General features: G+C 55.2%; 1 long non-coding RNA gene across 3 annotated transcripts; it reads left to right on the plus strand.

Moving 5' to 3' along the window:
* Window positions 1–233: 233 nt before the first annotated feature.
* LOC136110694 (uncharacterized) lies at window positions 234–6,531 on the plus strand. 3 transcript variants are annotated; one of them, XR_011742064.1, is made up of 4 exons: window positions 234–330; window positions 492–613; window positions 2,341–5,414; window positions 6,076–6,531. It is a non-coding gene; the product is annotated as an uncharacterized lncRNA (long non-coding RNA). The 3 variants fall into 3 exon arrangements; XR_010652657.2 differs by having other exon boundaries at window positions 235–330; window positions 2,341–2,541; XR_011742065.1 differs by lacking the exon at window positions 6,076–6,531 and having other exon boundaries at window positions 235–330; window positions 2,341–2,541; window positions 5,345–6,069.
* Window positions 6,532–7,065: the final 534 nt, after the last annotated feature.

Here is a 7,065-nt window from a genome sequence, read left to right on the forward strand (position 1 = left end):
GCCGGTCGCGCTTTGTGCTGCGGGGTCAGCGGTGCGGAGGGCGGGGGGAGGAGCTCATCTGAGAGCTGAGGCTGATCTTCAGTTCAGGGGATTTTCCACTGCACTGAGCCACCATGACGGCACGGCTGCCAGAGACTTTGTTATTTTAATAACTGTTCAACTCATTCAGATTTCGTATAAAAATTTGGCGGGTCAGGCGAATAATCGGACAGCTCTGGCGGGGTCCTGCCGGCAGCGCCGCTCGGCTCGCCCCTCCCGGTGACGCAATTTCCGGCTGCAGCGGTGGGGCGAGCGGAGGCTGCTGAGCGGGTCCACGGGACCGATCGACGGGTCCGGGGGGGCGAGCGGCGGGTCGGGATGGGGGCGGGAGAGGCGCCCGCGGTCGGGGCGCGCGCACAAAGATCCGTGTGCGAACGGGCCCTTGGAGACCCCGGTCCCGGGAACCCCCGGAGCTGAGCCCACAGCTGCCGGTCTCTTGGTGCTTTGTGCAGGTGACCGCGCAGAAGCCGCCATGAGAAACCCGGGTGTCCCCAGCACGTTCCTGTTGGAGCAGCGCGTGGCCTGTGCAGCTTCGTGTGGGACAAGGGAGGCGACTGTGTCCGTGTTGGCTCAGGTCGGTGCAGCTGCGCTTGGATTTAGAGCAGTGACCCTGGCTGGCTTGTTGAGCCTTGGGGGTTGTTTATTTCTGAGAATGGCAGGGGTCTGTTCAGCAGGTCTTTAATTACCGTGCACTTTTGCCCTGCAAGAAGCATTCATTTTTGATGTTGAGATTTGGTCCAAGTGTCTCAGGTAGTTGTTTTTTTTGTTCAGGCTGTATGCAAAAGGTCAGAAGGCTTTTCCTCCTCATCCAAAGACTGACGTGGTGTAGGCCAAGGCAGAGCATGGGGGTCTCTGGGCACACACTGGTCTTGAAAGCTTTTCAAGGTTGTTTTCATGTGTCATTTCATTTGAGTCTCTCTGCTCTGCAGAAAGTGAGTCAAAGGAATTCCTGTGCCCCTGTTTAACTCAAACTAGATGTTTAGCTAAAGAGGGGAGATACCACTTTAGTGTGAGCCAATTCTGCTCTGCTTGTGAAAACAAGTTCAAAGAACCCCAAAATGTCTGTGATCCAGATTCTAACACTACTGGTTACATTTGCATTTCCATGTAAAGCACTGGGCAGCTGAGAATTGTGGTTGTTGCTGGATTAAGCTCCAAGAAATAGTCAGAGGTGGTGGATGCTCTTCTGTGTTGTGTCCCCCTTGAGCACCAGCAGCACAGGTGAATCGTTTTCAGGTAACAGCCGTGGCAGCAATGGGGGCAGAGTTTTCATGCTTTGGCTACGTGGCTGGTTTGTGCCCAGGGAAGCGCATCAGCCTTCTTGCCCGTTTTGAAGACTGGAGTGACATTTGCTTTCCTCCAGGCCTCAGGCACCTCTCGTGTTTCCCACGACTTAGCAAAGATGATGGACAGTGGCCTAACAGTGACCTCAGCCAGCTCCCTCAGCACCCGCAGGTGCATCCCATCTGGACCCATGGATTTATGGATGTCCAGATTGTTTTACTGGTCCATAACCCAGTCCTCATGAACCAGCCTCCTCCAGCCTCATGGGGGAACACTCCACTTTCCCCTAATCTGCCCGTACCTGGGGGCACATGGCAGGTGGGAAGGAGGTGTCGTTTACAGTGACACCCCAGGTGTCTGGGCTCCCCCAGTCACTCTGCTCATGGCCGTGGTGTGACCAGAGAGGACCCAGGGGTCCGAGTGCTGGCACAGCAGTGGGAGCATGGACACAGACACGCACATCCACACACAGGCGTAGCTTTGCTGAAGGGATTTACTGATTATGAGAGGGAAATGGCCCAGGGCTCCCAGGGGATCAGATGGGGTCATCCAGGGATGATGATCTCCTCATGCCGCTGCAGGGGGACAGGACACGGCGGTCACCATCAGTTTCAGTTCTGAAATCAGGGCCCAAAATGAGACCTCCAGTGTCAGCTGGGACATGAGGGGAGGCTTCTCCCCACCATCTCTCTCTGCAGAGACCCAGAGAAGGAGAAAAGAGTTGGAGCCCTCAATCAACCCAGGACAAGACTTGGTTCTCCTGAGATCCATGTGGCACCCAGAGCTATTTGGCCAGTGTGTCATTAGCCCCGGATACCCCTACATCTCCCAAAACCCTGCCCAGCCCTCAGGGTGATTCCTGGGGTCTGTATGGCCCCAGAGCCCCTGCCTGGCCTGCACGGTGACCCTCTGGGTCTGTAAAGCCCCGCTGGGTGCAACAAAAGTCATGAGGGCAGCTCTGTCCAGCGTGGCCTGGAACACAGGTCATGGGCAGTCTCCTCTGTTTTCTTCTCCTAGATCCACGTTCTGCCCACCCAGACAGCTCAGGGATGCCCCGGGGTCCAGAACTCTTTGTGGGGCTGGAGATGCCCTGATGTTGCTCACCGGGAATAGAGGAGATGGCTGCACTACCACTTCAGCATCTGGAAGTTCTGGAACCTGGCGTTTCTGCTGCAAAACATCATCCACCCTGACAGGCAGAGGGAGCCGGAGAGAAAGGTTGGGTGAGGGGCACACTTGGATGCACTGGGAGGCAGGAGAAAGCGATGGGGTCCTTGGGGAAGGTGACTCCAGGGAAAATGGGGTGCGTGAGCTTGTGTGTTGGGGCACAGAAAGCAGTGGAGGTCCTGGGGAAGGGGCTGTGTCCTGGGGTATCCTGGGGTGCACTGGGGTGTAGTGAGTTGTGATGGGGTGGAAGGGAATGCAATGGGAGCCCTGGGCAATGGGGCATCCCTGGGAAAACACTGGGGAGCAGGGATGTTCTGTGGGGCTGCAGGGCGTGCATGGGAGTGTACTGGGGCACACTGGGATGTTCTGGGGCACACTGGGATGCCCTGGAGTTTCATGGCCATGGGAGGGAGGGTGTGGGGCAGCAGAACTTGTGACACCTACCGCAGCCCTCTTCACTTGCCCGAGTTTGAGTCCCCCCTGTAGAGAGACCATGAGACCTCTCTGGTCACTGGGATGTCCCAGCCCCAGCGAGGGAGGACCAAAGTGCCCTCCAGTTCCCCAGACTGGATGCCCTCCAAGTCCTCCCCACTACTTACATGCAGGAGAGAACCTCCACTTGCTTCCAGCAATGTTCCTGGGAATGCCTGTGAAAGAAGAGAAAAGGGTTGGTGTGGGTTGGAGACAAATGGGGCTGTGGATGGGGCACAGGTGACAGCAGCCCCAGCCAGGCCCCTGGATTCTCCCTCATCTGAGCCTGAAAATCCCTTCTGCTCCCCCCAGCCTCATTCCTCCAAGTTTCACCTGGGATACCTGTTCATGCGGGGACCAGGGCTTGGGTTGAAGAAAAGGATAACATGGGAATTTGGGGCCTCCAAGGAGGAGGGTGGTTGGGGGGGACCCAGAGGCAGGGCACTGTTGTGAACTCGCAGAACCCAAGGGACCGGGCTGGGGGTGTTGGAGGGACAGGACTGCATGGGATGCAAGTGAGGGGTAAAGGAATTCAAGGGGAGGGGACACGGGGAATTCAAGTGAGGTTGTTGGTGGGGGCAGGAGGAAGAGGACAGCAGAGGAACAAAACGCAGGGTTCGGGAAAGTGTTTGGGAGGGGGTGTTCAAGGAAAGGGATCTGGGGACACTACCGCACTGGACAAGATGAAAGACAAAGGACGGAGTGGAAAGATGGAAAGAAAGGCATTGGCATCCATCAAAGGGAGGGCATTTGGGGACCCTCTATAGGACACAGAGGAGATCCTGAGGAGGAGATTTCTGAGGGGCCCAAAAGGGTGGAATGGGGAGGCCCAAAGAAGAGGGGTGTGGGGGCACCAAGACAAGAAACCAGTGGGAGCCCTCACTGGGGCACCACCTGCGCATCCTCCAGGGTGCACAGCAGGATGGTGAAGAGCAGGGCCATGCTGAGCACTGCGACCTTCATCTTCCTTTGCAGTGCAGGGAGTCCTGGGTGATGCCGGAGAAGGTGAGGGCACCTTTATCCCTCCCAGGAGGACTCCTTGCCCCTCCCCACACCTCCAGCCCCCAGGGCAAAGCTTGGCAGAGACACCCGCCCTGGCAACCCAGCCTTGGCACAGAGTCACCCCTGCACTGAGCACTGATCCAGCTGCCTTCCCTGGCATCAGTGCAGCTTCCTGCATGGGGCAGCTGCACAGGGAAGGGCCCAGGCATCCACAGTGGTGAGGGGGGACAGTGGTGTGTCCCTGACAGCCAGACACCCTATGGTGATGACCCACTGCTCCAACTCAAAACCATCCTGCAACAACCCCGAAAGCCTGATCCCCCCACCTCCCAGTGCCCCCCACCTCCCAGCACCACCATCTCCCAGTGCCCCTCAACTCCCAGGCCGGTCTTTCCCTATGGAACCCCCCCAGCGATGACACCAGCCTCAAATCTGGGGTCTCTAAGCACAATTATCTCTGAGCCCTTTCCAGCCCCTTAAATAAATGAGGGGCTGGGAGTCACTCCTCTTCTTGGGGCACCTGGGGCCCCAGGATTAGGGAACTCTGGGAGGTGGGAGGACAGCTGGGGCAATGTGGACAGCTGGTGACTGGGATCCTCAGTCACTGGTGGCGCTGCCAATGGGGAGCACTGGTGAATCCTGGGCTCTGGGAGAGGAGGGCTGGGCTTGGGGGAAGTGCTGGGGTGGTGTCAGTGCCCAGCTCCAGCCCACCCCATTTCCCTTGCACCGCCAGCCCCCAACTGGTCCAGTCTGCAGCCACAGCTGAGAACAGAGCAGAGGGAACATCCCCTGCCCTGGCTCTCACCTGCCCCTGCCTGGGGTCACTGTGCCCTCCCAGACAACCTGGATCCCACTCTGCAGAGCTGATCCCGCATGCTGGGTCTCAGTGTCCCTGTCCCCAACAAGGCTCTGGCTCCAGCCCTGTCCCTTCCTGGGACTTGGCCACAGCTCACCAAAGGCCCTTGTCCCCACCGACTGTCCCTTCAATGCCCCCATCCTCGGCTCAGGCCAGCGCTGTCCCTGAGCAGGACGTGGCCATCCAGAGGGACAAGATGAAGCGGGCGCTTGTTCCCAGGCAGCCGCTCGGAGCTCATTGCAGGACGGAGCTCCCCTGGCACGAGGAGGGATGTTTGCTCCCACAGCGGCTCTGATAAGCTCTGTTTGCCCGGGGCCCATGGCACAAGAAGCCCGTTCACCAAGATCGGTGCCTCACCACAGTGCCTCTGGACACTGGGGGGCAGTGTGACAGTGAGGGAGTTGGTTTATTACTCCTCTCTGAGTGGGGAGAGCTGATGGGTGAAGCTGCCAGCTTGGCTTGCACAAGCCAGGCAAGACCTTTCCAGCAATCAATCATTGTTACATCCAGGTTTTCTTGTCATAGAATCATCAAATCACAGAGTAGGTCGAGTCAGAAGCGACCTTCGAAGCTCCTCTAGTCCAATACCATCCAGGTATCACAAGTTCTGCGGGCCACAGACCCTTGGAACTCCTTTCAAGTGACATTTCTACCCCTATTTTTAGTCACCACAGCATTTGTAACATATTTTGTATCTCTGCACTTTCATGGCTAAACATGGTAGATATCTGAACACAGCACTTGAGCTTCCGCAACTAAACACTGTTCTAAAGGTTTTTTGGTTATTTCTTTGTCAGAGGACTAATTTGCACTCTGAAGTGTCCGGACTGTCACTGTTGTTTCCTAGAAACTCAAGTACTCTGGCTGGTACCGATTTGTAATACTTGGGATACACGGATTGGCTAAAGTTACCTTCCTGTTTTGGTGGCTGACTGTTTAAGAACACAAACCTGGAGTGCAGATTTCATGTTTCTGATGCTTAAGTAGCAGAGACAAAATATCTGAGGAGTTCCTCTGTCACGGTTGTGTTCTAGATCTGTAACTCTGAATTTGTGACAATGTAGGAATGTGATGTTGGCTTGGGGTTTTTTTAGTTGCCCTGAATATACCAAGAGAGAACAGTTTATACAAATAAATTGCCACATTCCCTAGCCTATCAGAACATACGCTTTTGATATTCAGGTTTTACAATCTGTTTTCACTGCTTCATGTTGGGTTTTACTTGAAGTTCTGATCACCTTTATTTTTTCTTCTAGAAGTTGAAAGGAACCAGTGAGTGGAACATCAAAAGCAGCATGAAAAAAGACATTCTCACTTTTTTTCCTACACACTACACTGAATTCTAAACAATGTAGCCTTGTATTAATTTTCCAAACATTAACATAATGTGTTTTCCAGTAAAACATAGGCTGTGTTGTAAATCCAAAGTGAGTAATGGCATGGTTTGCACAGTTCTGATGTGAATATTGGTGTTTGTACCCAGCAACATATTGTATTTCATATTGAATGTGCCAGAATATTTCAATATTTCCGGTCTGACTTTGTGTTGTACAGATAATGTCAGATTGTTTTTAGATCATGTGGGTTCAAGGTTTGCACAGCTGAACGTGCTGCCATGGTCTACATCTGTCTGTCTAGAGCTGGTAACGTGTATGTTTGTATAGCTTGCTGTGTGATTTCTGTTTCTTGCAATAAAAATTGTTTGGAGTGTAGTTTTTGCCATTTTCACATTGTATCACTCAGCCTGGAGATGACCTGGGACATAGAGGTGGGCAGGGAAATGGAGATAGGCTGGGGATGCAGACACTGGCTGGGATGTGGCGAGATATGGAGATGACCTGGGTCACAGAGATGGGCTGGGACGTGGAGACAGGTTGGGACGTGGAGACGGGCTGGGTCATGGGAACGAGTCAGACCCAGCACAGGAGCAGGGAGCATGGTGCAGCTCCATCCCTGGAGACCTGTGCTTGTCCTGGACATGCCAGCCATGGGATACGTGCCCCAGTACAGATACACACCCATGGGACACACAACTGGCCCACAGGGACACCAGAGACACACGCACGCCTCGTGCCATCATTCCAGTTTATTGGTGGAGCTGTGGTGGTGCGCTGGTGTGGCGGTGGTGGTGGCCAAGGCTCTGCCGGTTCCACAGACGCCAGTGCTGGGGTTGGCTCAGCGGCGGCGGCGCCATGTCCCCCTGCGGCGGCGGCTGCTCCTGTACCGCCGGCGTCGGCTCCGCCCAT

The sequence above is a fragment of the Patagioenas fasciata genome, chromosome 21 (genome assembly GCF_037038585.1).
Source record: "Patagioenas fasciata isolate bPatFas1 chromosome 21, bPatFas1.hap1, whole genome shotgun sequence".
Lineage (NCBI taxonomy): Eukaryota > Metazoa > Chordata > Aves > Columbiformes > Columbidae > Patagioenas > Patagioenas fasciata.